The 15,100-nt window shown below is 36.9% G+C and overlaps 1 protein-coding gene across 12 annotated transcripts in view; it reads right to left on the bottom strand.

Annotated features, from left to right (window-relative positions):
- The window catches only part of DLG2 (discs large MAGUK scaffold protein 2), a 2,175,949-nt gene that overhangs the window by 896,581 nt on the left and 1,264,268 nt on the right, over window positions 1-15,100 (bottom strand). The gene's annotated exons all lie outside the window — the stretch shown is intronic.

Raw genomic sequence — 15,100 nt, 5'->3', positions numbered from 1 at the left:
TAGATTGGTTAATCCAACATGTATTCCTAACTTTCTCCCTTGACTGTATTTACCATTGATTCTGGAAAAGCTAAATATTTGTTTTTCTAGCCTTCCTTGCAGCTAAGGATGGCCACATGATCAAGTTCTCGCCAAGAAGCTAGAACTGTGGGTGGGATGGAGTGAAAATCTAGAGAAGCCTCTGTTTTCATGACAAATGGGACAGGCATTATTGGTGCCTTCATGCCCCTCCCCTCTTCTGCACTGAAATAGTTCATGTTGCCCCAGATGCAGAGGCTATGCTGTGACAAACAGAGGAAGGCAGAGAGGGTTTCTCAGGTTTGACATCACAACAGCCTACCTCCAAAGTTCTTGATATGGGAGAAAAATAAGACTCTGTGTAAGTCACTATCAGGTCCACTACGACGTGCAACTAGATCATTCCTATCTGATACAGACTACCTAGCATTTATGAGCCTTTGGAGTCAAAAAGCCCTGGGTTTAAAACTCTGGTCTGATATTGTTTGACTTTGGGTAAGCAATTTTTTTTTTTTTTTAAGATGCAGCCTCTTGAGCTGAAAAATAGAAATAATGATAATGCTTGCTCATAGGCTTTCTAAGAAGATCAAAATAACATAGAGAAAGCACTACGGAAAGTATGTGGTATGTAATGATGCTCAACAAACATCCTATGTTGTCACTGTTGTTATCAGTAGTATTTGTGCTGTGTTCCAAGCACTGCATATAATTAGATAAATAATTTATTCAGTATATATTTTCCTTTGTAATAATCCCCAAAAATCTATTAAGTAGTATAATTACATTCATTTAATGGATGAGAAAAGTGAAGCTCAGGGAGGTTAAGTAATTTGCCAAAGTTCTGACCGCAAGAAATAATACAGCTGAAATTCTATCCTAGATCTCACTCTATATCTTATATTTTTTCTTCTACCCATTTTATGTTTTTTTTTTTTTTCTCCCAGATACTCCAGAAAATATTCATAGATACACTTGGGGGTAGGGGGAAGGGATAAAATTTAGGAAACTCTGAGATAAAGTTAACTCAGTTTTCTTTACTGCCAAATTTCTCAGAACCTTAAATATGTTAATGTGTTTAACAAATCTAAAAACAAACAAACCTGTTGCCATTGAGTCAATTCCAACTCATAGCAACCCTACTGTACAGAGTAGAAATACCCCATATGGGATCCAAGGAGCAGCTGGTGGATTTGAACTGCCGATCTTTTGGTTAGCAGCCGTAGCTCTTAGTCACTGCACCACCAGGACTCCAAATCTCCTAAACCAAACCAAACCCAGTGCTGTCAAGTTGATTCTGACTCGTTGCGACCCTGTAGCGACACTATAGAACAGAGTAGAACTACCCCCATAGAGTTTCTAAGGAGCGCCTGGCGGATTCAAACTGCCGACCTCTTGGTTAGCAGCCATAGTACTTAACCACTACACCACCAGGGTTTCCAACCTCCTAAAAGGAGGTTTTAATAATGAGCGTTTTTCATTTTTATGGCACACGTGAGAAAACACCAGTTGGGAAAAACTTCTCTATTACATTGCCTCCCAGGTTTCTTTTACAGGTTGACCAACCCCAGTTCCTTCAACCATTCCTCATGTAATATGCATGCACTCACTATAGGTCCTGAGTTGCTAATATATCAATAGAATTTAATGCATCAGGAATTGGTTTCCAAGGCGGTGATACATAAAGCAGAATGGACTAGAGGCCCTCTTCTTTTCGACTTGAACTTTAATAACTGAATAAAATTTTGAATGTGCATGGTCTGAAGGTACTGTTTTCCATGAAGTACTTTTTTTTTTTTTTTTTTTAGCAATTAGAAAAGATACCCTTTTAAACTTCATTTCCATATTTGGAAAAATTTCTGAATACTCATGGTTTTTTAGAACAAGAATTTCACTGCTGAAAAACTGTCATAAGAAACAATCAAATCTATGATACGTATATTGTGAATGATTGCACCCTTAGTGTGGAGCTCTTGTGCAGTGCACAACCTGCACAACTATGCATGAGAACTTTGACATAGTCTACACTACAGAGACTATAAGTATTGGCATCCTCCACACGTAGATGACATGGCATTATTTCCCTGAATCCTGAGCAGCCTAAAGTAAACAAAAGGACCTACTATCTAGTAATTAGTCTAGAAAAAGGGCTTCATATAGACTAACATATGCCAGAGTGGTCACTTTTGACAGAGATCCCCCAACATTTAATTGGCCGAGAGCCAGTTAAAAGCTACACACAAAATCTTCTCATTTATTTAAACAGATACCCTTTTGTAATCATTTTACCTCAATACATATACCAGGTAGTTGCTTTATTTAAGTAACTTTAAATTTTATGGAAGTTTTATTTAAAAAAAAAAAAAAAAGGCTAAGATGGATCTTTATTTAATATTTATTAGGAAAAAAAAAAAAAAGTTCCAGGCAAAAATAGACAGGACCAAGCTCTTCAACAGATTTTTTTTAACCTGCAGAGGCTCATGGGGCTTCATGATACTCTTGAAATTACAGGCAAAACATTTTATGTATTTGCAGTTTTCCGGTGATTGCTCCATAGATTAGACGGATATGCAAAAGTCAACGTGTCACAAAATGGGTTAAAACCACTGCTTTATGGTGTACAATCCTGAGCTCTTATCCATGTCTACATGGAAGAGTACACCTAGGAAGTCTTGAGAACCTACCCTTGAGCCTACCCTCCAGTCCATCTCCAGGCAGAGATGGAGTGCCCAATCATTCCCACCCTTGTCAGCTTTGAGTTCCTTAGCCCTCCTAAAAGACTGAAGAGGATTAAATAGATGATACACACGGAACACTTACCACAGAACCTAGCATACTGTAGTCATTTAATACATTTCCCTAGTATAATTATCCCAGATTTGGCTGGTTCCTAATCAGTTTGTCTTTGCCCTTAACCAGCCACGCAAAATACCTGTGCCTCAGGGATAATCTCTCATTCAGTTCTACTTAGTACTTCACATAATCTGATTGAACAAAATGGTATTTGTGGAACATTTTACCGAATAATTCACTTCCCATCTAGTTTTCTAGGTATATTACAATCTGTATTTGAATAAATCTAGGCCATCAGTGAGCAACATAACTGAACCAAATCAATTATTTTCCCATTCCCATCCCACCCCCTTTACAAAGTAATGAATTGCTTTTAGAGAATTGTGCTTTGACATCAGCCCATCTACCTATATTAAAGGATTTTTTTTTAAAGCTCTAGAGAACTCATTATTGTATTTATTATAATGATGTTTTTGAGGCACTCTACACTCCATTATATACAGCTCTCTTTATGAGGGCCAACAGGAAATATTTCTTTTCTGCTTTCAGTTCCAAGAAAAATTATGTTTCCTCAAGAAAAAAAAAAAAAGTTTGTTTTAAATCTTATAGGTGTGGTAAATAAGAACCCTGATCATGTTTTCCTTATTTCATTGGCTGCTAAAAACTCACAGTCATGTTTTGTATTTGCCTCTAGTAAATATAGAGGACTCCGTGGTATACATTCTACATATAACAGTATTCTTCATCTACTTTTCTAACCCATATTATCTCATATTTATGATTATCTCCCCTAATTTTATTGTTTTTTATTTTTACCTTTATATTATATTCAATTTTATAAAACAATTTTAAACCCTTCCCAAATAAGAGAGGTATACATACATACATACATACATACATATACATAATGTATATATATATATACACACACACACGTAAATAAGCTAAGTGTAAATAAAAAGTGCATGGGACTCATTTCCCTTGGCAAGTTATTTAACCTCTGTGAACCTCATTTCTTTTACCTATTAAAAATATTAATAGCACATACTTCGTGGGCTGCAGTGTATATAACCGCATTTGATTTACGGTTATATTTTAACTGAGAGTCCAGAACACAGTAGGTACCTGTAAGTGCTTGTTCCTTTACTGTCCTCTTAAAGAATTTGCAATTTTGATAAATTGGTAGTCAGCAGAAATATTAATTTGCCAGTAATCCTAGGAAAATGGTGACTCTGATTCTTGGCATAAAAAGAGACTTAAAAGAACCTTTCCTCAGGAGATTTAGGTTGAGACACTAATCAGAACAGACTGTGACGATGCGGGAGGAGTATAATGGACGCACTGTGTTCCATATAAAAATTCATATAGTAATTAAAATATAGCCATAGCTTTCAATAACGATAGCTCCTGGCCAAGAAGTTCCTAGGGCTGAAATATTAGGACTGCAGAATTCAGTCTTATCACACAAATTACTTGAGGCGGTGAGTGCATATTTGTGCCTAAGCCACACAAGCTCTTCCTGTAAGCTTTTTTTGGAAAGGTTTATTGATTCATAAAATCTTTTCAAACAAATGGAGCAATGAAGTCTCAAAAAAGATAAGAAATAAGGTCCCCACAAAACTGAAGGACAGCCTTTTTCTTTGTGAATTGTGTTTGTATTTTCAATGGTACGACGTTTAAAATACACCAAACTAGAAACTGTAAAAGCTTCATTTCAATTGCAGCTCTACCACATTCTAGCACAGGGACCTTGGGAAAAACAGGGAGTTTTCCCGTCTATAAAAACCAAAACCAATCAAACTTGTTGCCAGTGCATCGATTTTGACTTATAGCGACCCTATGAAAAAAGGACTGAGTAAATCCGCCCCATAGGGTTTCTAAGGCTGTAAATCTTCACAGAAGCAGACTGCCACATCTTTCTCCAGTGGAGCAGCTGGTGGATTCGAATCACCAACCTTTCGGTTAGCACCTGAGTACTTAACCACTGCACCACGAGGGCTCCTTTCTCATCAATAAATAGGAATAATAATACACAAGTCACAAGGTTGGTTGTGGAGATTAAATGAGGTAATATCAAGCACTTAGCCTAATACATGCGACATAGTACTAAAGCGACTCTGTAAGAAGAGGAAACGATAAAAAGGATAAGCAGCATGGTGAAACCAAGTAAACTAAGTTGTTGTGGTGATTTTGTAATGTGTTGACTTGACTAGGTTAACTACTTGCCCAGAAACTCGTTTCCTGTGTGTTTCCGGCTAGGATGGGCCACAAGAGAGATTTCGGTGAGAGATGTGAGGGTGGGAGTGAAGCAGCAGCCGTTTTGTTGTTCACACACCTCGTGTTTATCTGCTGGCTCACCTTGTTAGGTAGGGAGCAGCCAGGTCAAGGCATTAAGATATTTTTAATGTTTTAAAATAACTTTGTGGTAATGGTATTTCAAATATTCCCGGAAATGCTGGGAGGAGGTAACAGGCCACCTGGCAATGGTTCATTAAAATAAATTATATAGTACTTTACGAAAGAGGAGGATGAGGGGCTTATAAAAGCAACTGGCAGATAGTAGACACTCAAAAACTTTTGTTTGTTTTAAAGATCTAAATCTCTGGGATGACTAATGAGGAAACACGCAAGAGTTTTGCTCCTTTCTCCTATAACCTGGATCCTATTGTCTCCCTGATATTACACATTGTTCCTCTTTCTCTATACAGAATTTTCAAGTTCTCCCATTCTGTCAGATACTTTTCATGAGCATTTAAATGTGCTGAAATCTCTGTCCCATCTTTAACAACAACAAAAAATCTTTCTTTAGCTATCACTATGTTGTCTTCCTCCTATTTACAAATTTCTCAAAAAGAGTTATCTCTATTATTTCTCCATTTCATCACATCTCACTTTCTTCTCAATTTACTCCAAAGTAGTTTTCACTGATTGCCTTAATGCTCACAGTGATCTCTAAGGAACCAAAGGCCACTGGACATTTTTAGGACTTATTTCAGAAATATGATTTTGAAGCTTCAGAGACACCTCAGACTCCAAATACCTCAAATTGGACTCATGTTCTTCTCCCTAAGCCTAGCCTTCTCTCATTGTTCCCTCTCTCAGTGAACAGCACTGCCATTCACTAAAATTTTAAAGCAAATGTGACAGCTTATAAAAATCACTCTGGAGGACTAGGGCACCCTGAGGGTGAAGAACAAGATTTCACCCTATTTCTTTGGCACCTTGCACAGTGTCTCAAACAGAGTTCAATTAACATCTATTGAATATTATTTCTGAATAAGATCAGTTAGAAGCCTGCTGGATTGAGGTATCACTAAATCTTATCACTCAGTTGTCTATACCTCAAGTGAATGAGTTCATATCATATTCAAAGAGAAATCACGGAGGCAGGAGGGTAAGAGCATGAGGCAAGGAAGACCTGGCAGTGGGGACAAAACTGGGAAGATGGAGGAGGAGTTTCACAGCATTTGAGTGTGAAGGGCATTGAAAGAGGAGTGTGAGCGCACTTAAGGTAAATGTTTCAGGCTTGACAATTTTTCTAGGGAAGTTATTCCCATCTCCTACACATGCATTTCTGTAGAAGGGAAATGAAATTACCACAAAACTACATAATGAAAACCAGTTTTTACTGGGCACAGCAGTGAGTGTGGAGGTCCCTGGGTGATGCAAACGGTTTGTGCTCAATTACTAATCTAAAGTTTGGCGGTTCAAACTCACTCATAAGCACTGTAGAAGAAAAGCCTGGTAATCTGTTTCTATAAAGATTAGCCCAGAAAACCCCATGGAGCAGAGGAAAAAGCAAGTACAAAATATGCGTGGACGATTGGGTGGAAAACAGTTTGGTTTAGTGTGATTAAGGAATAGTAAGGAAGCTGCTGAAGCTGCTGTGACTAGAAATAGGTAAGCAGAACAGAGAAAAAAGGTGATGTGGTATTAGGTGAGGCGGGAAAGGTAAGGAAGGGCTCATTCATTCAGCGCCTTGTGTGCTACTAGAAGGATTTTCAATTTTTTAGGAGATTGAGAGAAAGCCACTGAAGGGTTCTGAACAGAAAGTGGCAAAATCTGGATGCCTTTATAAGTCCATGTGTATGTTCTACTCCTCAGGAAAGCCTTCCTGGGCCTCCTTGACCAGATCATATTGTCCAATTACACATTCTCATTTCAGCACTCTCCTCTCATTCACAGTGCCTATTCATTGCCATTCAGTCGATTCAGACTCATAGCAACCCAGTAGGACAGACTAGAACTTCTCTATAGGGTTTCCAAGGTCTAACCTTTATGGAAGCAGACTGCCACATCTTTCTTCCAAGAAGCGGCTTGCGGGTTCGAACTGCCAAACTTGGTTGCAACCAAGCGCTTTAACCACTGTGCCACCAAGGCTCCTTCCACAGCACCTCTCACCACTGAACTTTATATTATTTGGTTGATTACTTTTTCAATGTCTGAATCCTCCAGAAATAGGGTATGTTCCAGGAAAGCAGTGTCAGTGTGAGTTGTGCTCACCATTGTGTTCTCAGGGTCCATCTAGAACAGTGTCCAGCATAGAACAGGTGCTCAGGAATTATTTGTTGAATGAATGAATATATTGTACTGCTAAAAGTGAGTGGGGAAGGGTGATAGGTATGTGAATAAATAATGAAACAATAAAGAAATGAGGAATCAAATTTAATAAAATAACAAAAAATATCCACTGTATCTATTGATTTTTGTTGTTTGTGTTTTAAATCTAGGCATTATTTTTCAAGTGATTATTAGAAAAATTAAGAAAAGATTTTTTAATCAAGAAAAATGAAAACTCTAATTGAAAATCTTTTGTAGTTTAAAAAAAATTAGGGTGTTAAATAAAACACAGCAAATCTTTTCTCCAAACGTCTTAACGTACAGGATGATTTTAATGACTTTCTAAAAGTTTGTCATGCCTAAAAATTAGGACCATGGTATATCTACAGGCCTGAAAATAGACACAGATCAAATAAAAAGAATTATTGATGTTACTATTATGATATTAGCAATGACAATTATTCATATCTGCATAGCGATTTCCAATTTACAAAAAGCTGCTGTGTATATAATCTCATTGCTCATTCAGAAGGTACCCAACATTTGATCCATCGCTAAAGCACACAACACTTTCTGGATCATTTCTGCAGCAATCTCCTTTGCAGTGGCCTTGATAAAAGCTGACTGTAGAATTTTATTAAATCCAGCTCCCATTAAGACTTGGCATTGTTTGAAGCCACTATCAGATGATGCTGAGCTCAGTAAGAGCATTTGTTCTTCTACCTTCTGTCTTCATCAAACAGCAAGTCCCAGCCTTTTCTTTTTGGAGCTTGGACTGGTAACAAGTCTCTCTTTTCTTTGGTATGTGACACTAATTCCCATGCTTTCCTTTTCTTTTTTGTGCCAGATACTAAGTAGATGAAAATGATTCCCTGTTCTCAACTCTAACACCTCTGAAATTAAGCCCTGGGGAAGCTGGTGATAACTCTGAGGTGGTAACTTCTCTCTAGGCTGTTTAAAAAAATAACTCTCAACCCTCCAGAAACAAAGACTTGGCTATTATTACACGCTAGCACATTAAATGGCTGCTAGAACTTAAATGACTGCTAGGACACAGTGAAGAGGTGGGGGACCATGTCAGGAAATGTGCTGTTCTAGCTCTGATAAACAGAATTTGCTGTTTCACAATTGCGTGATTTATGTTTAATGCTACTGAAAAGTAATTATCATATATTGATACCTACTATACACCAAGCAACTTGTTTTTTTCTTGCTATATGGTAATTCATTTAATCCTTACAACGACTCATAAAAAAAAAAACAAACCTGTTGCCATCGAGTCAATTCCGGCTCATAGCGACCCTATAGGTCAGAGTAGAACTGCCCCATAGAGTTTCCAAGGAGCGCCTGGTGGACTTGAACTACCGACCTTTTGGTTAGCAGCCATATCACTTAACCACTACGCCACCAGGGTTTCCAAAAGTGAGTACCAAACCTGTTGCCGTCAAGTAGATTCTGACTGATAGCAACCCTATAAGACTGCTTCTTAAGATTTCCAAGGAGCGGTCAGTGGATTCGAACCATTGACTTTATGGTTAGCAGCCCAGCTCTTAACCACTGTGCCCGATGACTCATAAGACTTATAAAACCCCAAGCCAAACCCACTCCCGTCAAGTCGATGCCAAGTAGAGTAGAACTGTCCCATAGGGTTTCCAAGGCTGCAATCTTTACTGAAGCAGACTGCCATTATCTTTCTTCCTCAGAGTGGCTGGTGGGTTCCAACTACTGACCTTTCAGTTTGCAGCCAAGTACTTAACCTCTGTGCCACAAGCGCTCCTTCATAAGACTCATACTATCCAAAAAAAAACTCATTTCTATATACGTAAGAAAACTGAGGATAAGAAAAATTAAGCAACTTATTCAAGGTCACAGAGCTGAAGAGTAGCAGAGCAGATTTCTACAGTCCAGTGTTCTATCTCTTTTATCAGTTCCGTGAGGGAGAGATAGTGTATATGGGAGTTGGTTGGGAGATATGGGTACGTGAGTAGGATAACAAGTGGAAGAACTGGAATTTAAACCCAGCTTAATCTGACTCCAAAATTAAAAACCCTTCCGCTGCCAACAAATGACTCCCTTTCCGGCGCCAATACCATGTGCTTCTTCTAGACTAAACAAGCCTAAATTTATTTTATTTTTTTTAGAATTAAAAGTTTTCCCAAAATTGGTCTGAGGTACAGATATGTTCTAAAACAATGGTAAAATGAATGACTATGCTAGTGCTAGCATTGTGATGCACCACATTACCCTACCCTGATTGTGCTACCTTACTTAGTAAGTCCCAGGGACACAAATTCAGGTGCCTGGTTTTAACATATGATCTCTGCTAGGCTGCTAAGTGTATTAACTCTTTTAGTCCATTACAGAATTATTGAGAAATGCATTGACTTAAATTTCATTAGTGGTGTCCTGTAGGTCTGAAGAATTAACACCGTTCCAGACATAGCTATTATTTTTAGCAAAGTTTATGCTGCCTGGAAATTATTGTCTAGGGCTTCTGGATTTATTTATTTATAATGAGATAAAGTCCAGTGAATTCTACAGAATATCTGGAACTAAGGAGACAGAAATCTCATCTTTTTGGAAATCCCCAAGCACCCTTACAAGTGACTATCATTAAAGAGATGTTAAAAGTAATTCATATTGCACTTTCTTCTTCTACTCTAATTTCTCCAGTCTTCCCTAAGGTTGGATAAGGGAGAAAATGACATTCTTTATTCTTAGGGCTATTAGGATTTCCTATAGTTCCCCACACCAACCAAGATGCTAGGTAATCTGTTTTCTCCACATGAAATGCACAATTTTAAATCTTTCCTCTCTTGGTCCACCAAATTGTATTAATTCTTATTCTATAGTGAATTTTCTTCTATATTTGATGGGCTATTCTTAAGACTAAGGGAAAAAAATATGACTTTTCCAAACGTTTATTCAAAGAAAATGCAATTGGTAACCTACGAATACAATTCAGTTTAGTTTCTAAATGTATCATATTTTCCCTACCACCCAAATCATTAATGGGATGAACAGGTGAGCTTTCAACATGAGGAAAGGGGGTAAACATACCTGTGCATGGAGGTAACTTATTATATGAAAGGTAAGAAGATGAAAAAGATAATATCTTATAAACCAAATTGCCTCAGTATTTTTAGAAAGGCCAGTTCTTAAGAATAAAGTGGGCTGATTTGGGTAGAAAACTTGAAAAGTAAAGGTTTGTAGTAATCAATGAAAAGATTGTAAAACAAAGTTGGCTAAATACAAATTTATTAATAAAGCAGTGTAGAGGGCCAAATTTGTACTTATCCTTTTTTAGGCTCAACTCAAATGTCATATCCTACCTGTATAATCTTCCCTAAGTCTTCCAGGCAATTAGTAGTTTGTGCTTCTGAAAACCTAAATATTATATAATTATTCATTATATTTCATAATTCATTTACTATAATTGTGACTTCTACTTCCACTCATGAAGAATTAACCACTAGAGAAATTGCCCTCCAACCATAAATAACTAGAAAGCTGGACAAAATACATGAACCAACTAATTTTCAGATACTTGACAATAAGCTTCACAGAACTGTAACGTCTGAGAGATGCGAAACAAGTGAGGTGAGCTCAATGAGCATAAAAAGGTGAAACCCAAACAGGTACTAGTTGTTTCACTGCACTGAGAATACTGAAATTGACATTTGGGGAGCCAAGTCAGAGAGAGAGAGAGGGAGCACATGAGCATGAGTATGTAAGATTGCACTCTGGAGATCTACAGAGGGGTCCCCCTCAATTCTTTGGTTGTAGAATAGTAAGTGTATGTATGAGGTAAGGCTATAGAGGCTGGGGAAAGATTTGCTGGAAAGCAATAGGCTGAACAATTCCCAGAGCTCTGATAGGTTTGTGAATAATTTACATTTCCACTAGCTAGAGTGGAGAGAGCTCTATGGGGCATCAGATCAAGGTCTCAAAAGGATATTGCCTTAATTGTGAGATAAATTAATCCTAGGTTTAGGGATGCTTTGGACTTGCCCTAAAAAAAAGATTAAAAGTCAGCCTCAAAAGGATTAAACTAATTCCAAGAAACTTAACTGTATACTAGAAAAAAAAAATCCAACACTCTAGAGGAATACAGCACAACTCAGGAACTAACAACATCAAATGCTTAAGGTAGAAAATCCAATAAAGAATTACCAGAAATGAAACTAAGCAGGGAAATATGACCTCTAATTAGAGAAAAATTCATTAGTAGAAACAGCAAGAAATTACAGATAAGTGGTATTAGCAAACTAAGGAAAAAAAAAAAGAAAAACCTGTTGCTGTTGAGTTGATTCTGACTCATAGCGACCCTATAGGACAAAGCAGAACTGCCCTACAGGGTTTCCGAGGAGCACCTGGTGGATTCAAATTGCCAACCTTTTGGTTAGCAGCCATGGTAGCTCTTAAGCACTATGCCACCAGGGTTTCCATTAGCAGATAAGAATGTTAAAACATGAATATAAATATGCTCCATATACTTAAGACAGAAAAAAAAAATGAACAGAATAGGGACAAGGAGGAGAGAAATGGAAGATACATATATATAGAAAGATAGATATCCAGATAAATAGAGTGAAAGAGAGAGAGAGGGAGAATGTGATAAATTGTAAACTCTAGATAAGCCACTAACAAATAATACAAAAAAAAAAAAAATACAAAGGTGTATAGTTAGTAAGTCAATAGTGGAGCTAACTAGGATCATAATAAAGACTCAATTCAAAAGATGGCAGAAGAATGAAGAAAAGGAAGGAAAAAAATAGAGTAAAAATAGAAAGCAAATAGCAAGACAATAGTTTTAAGCTCTAGCACATTGATAAGTACACTACGCATAAATAGTTTAAACTCTTCAATTAAAAGGCAGAGATTGATGGTATATTATTAGTTTCCTAGGGCTGCGGCATGAATATACCACAAACTGGGTGCATTAAAACAACAGAAATGTATTTTCTCACAAATCTGGGGGCTAGAAGTTTGAGTATTTTAAGAAAGGTTAGTTTTCTCTGGAGAGCTCTAAGGGGTAGCCTGTCCCAGGTCTCTGTCGTAGCTTCTGATGGAGGTTCCTACAATCTTTCCAGTTCCTTGTCTTGTAAATGCATCCCTCCAATCTCTGCCTCCATTATCACATAGCATTCTTCCCTGTGTGTGTCTGTGTTTCTTCACCTCTTTTCAAAAGGGCACTAGTCATACCGAATTAGGGCCCACCCTATTCCAGTATGATCTCACGCTAACTAATTACATCTGCAAGAAACTCTGTTTACAAATAAGTTCACAGTTACACATACCAGGGGTTATGACTTGCAGAGCCCATTGTGGGCCATATTTAGCCCATAAACTGTAGTTCGCTGAGCCCAGTTCTAAGCACAGGATAATTTTTCAAAGTCTCTGTGGCTAAGTATTATCTACTCTTTAAATTGTGCATTTATCACTACTCTAGAAAGATTTGATCAGACCCAGTAATAGATGTACACATCTTTTTATTTGTATGAACCCTGTATCTACTTTTCCTGTATGATGCAAACAGAAAAGATAAGGTCTCAGACACTGACAGGCAATTTATTTCCTATATCCAAATTCTTCAATGCTCTTTTATGCTTTTACTGTATTGTCACATGCTATACAGCTGTATATATAAAAAAAAAAAAAAATTTTTTTTTTTTTTTTAAACAGCTAGTGACTTTGAAAACAATCCTAAAAGTGCCCATTGTTACCACTGTCAGTTCCTATCATCTTCATTGGGACTGAAGGTTTGAACTACGAGATCAATTATATTCAGGAAATGTAATACATATTGTTAAAATCTTTTCAATCTGCTTTTCTAAAATACCTTGTTTTTTAGCTTTTTGCCCAGCATGTCACAACTTTCTTTCCCACCTTTTTGTAATTCTCTTATCATCTTACACTTAACAATAACAACAATGTATTCTTTGTCTACCCTTCATGGCTTTCTATCTAAACATTCTCCCAGTGTAAGAGTTTGAGGATTCAATATAGATTAAAAAAATACATATATATATAGATAAAAAATGGTACTAAAAGTCAAAACTGCCCACTATGTCAGTTAAATAGCATGTCTTCTATTTAAGTCATTCTTTTTTCATTCAGGGAAACTGATACAACCCATAAAGGAAAATCAAGCATTTGCTGTAAACATATGTGTCTGACATAGAGATAAGGAGTGCAGGTTTTAGAGACAAATCTTGATTCTGTTTGCTAGCTGCATTTGTAACACTGGGCAAGTTATTTATCCCCTAAGACTCTGTTTTTTTCATATTCTATGTAAAAACACTAATCTGACTCATAACGACCCTATAGGAATCGACTCAATGGCAACGGGTTTGGTTTTTTTGGTTTTATGTAAGAACAAGGTATGCCTCATTAAGGATGATGTGAGATTAAATGAGATAATATATGGAAATTTTAGTACAAAGCTGTTTTATTATGCACATTCAATAAATTCTGGAGCCCTGGTGTTAAATATTTTTATTTCATTGCTTAAAATGTATTAAGTGCTCAATAAATAAAAAATAGACTGTTTTGCTTTTTCTCTCTCTATATATGTATTTATATACGTACATACATGTATGTGTATATATATGTATAGATAGAACTCATGTCTTACCAATTCTTTCTATCTCCAGAGTCCATTATAGTGCCTGGTAATTACTAGGTACTTAAAATGTTGTTTGTAGAAATGAAATTCAAGCAGATTTATTCTCTACATATGGGACACCTTTATCAACACTGTGATGACTTTGCCTTGTTGTTACATCCTTTGTCAATATCTCTAACACAAGAGGGTTATTTGAAATCTCCAACTTGATTCCCATAAAAAAGAGAAGTTAAATTTTTTACACGACAATGTGGCAGATGCTTTATATACATTATGTCATATAATTTAGATAAGTTGAGTTTAATACTCAAATCTGTGAGTTAGGTGCTATTATTCTAATTTAGAAATGAGAAAAGCAAGTTTAAGAAAAGTTAGACGAAGTGCCATGCAGCAGAGCTGGGTTGAAACTTAGGCTTGATATGCTTTAGAACTCATATTTTTAACCACTATGCTATTGTAGGAGCCCTGGTGGCACAGTGGTTAAGAGCTCGGTTGCTAACTAAAAGGTCAGCAGTTCAAATCTACCAGCCACTCTTTGGAAACCCTATGGAGCAGTTCTGCTCTGTCCTATAGGGTTGCTATGAATTCGAATCGACTTGACAGCTGCAGGTTTTTTGGTTTGGTGCTATTATAGATGTCATAAAAAGTATCCATTCCTACAGATTATCAATGACCTCTACTAGAATGAATGGGAAGAAAAAGTTCATATTTATCATGAGTCTAAAACACCTAATTTATTAGGTGTCATGACAATATTTGAGGTAGATACAATAATTTATATTTTTCATATGAAGAAAGTGAGGCTTAAAGAAGTTAAGTAACTTGTTAAAGGTAATATATTGCTTTCCATGAAGGGGAAAAACCCCTATAAGGAACAGCTTCATTTAGTCTGTTATGTTGAAAGTTAGCGCCTAAAGCAAGTTGACTCTATACACAGTCAGGCATTTGGCCAAAGGAATAAGGCTTCATGCCTCAGACATGGTTGAAGCATTAAAAACACACCCTTCCCAAATTTTATGGTAACACATAAAGATTGCTGGGTGGAACAGCTGTACTAAGAAATCCCAGGGCCAAATAATTCAACAGAAAATACAGTCTGAGGAT

Source organism: Elephas maximus, chromosome 7 (assembly GCF_024166365.1).
Source record: "Elephas maximus indicus isolate mEleMax1 chromosome 7, mEleMax1 primary haplotype, whole genome shotgun sequence".
In the NCBI taxonomy this organism is placed as follows: Eukaryota; Metazoa; Chordata; class Mammalia; order Proboscidea; family Elephantidae; genus Elephas; species Elephas maximus.
The sequence above is the reverse complement of the archived record's forward strand: the minus strand, read 5'-3'. Positions and strand labels throughout refer to the sequence as shown.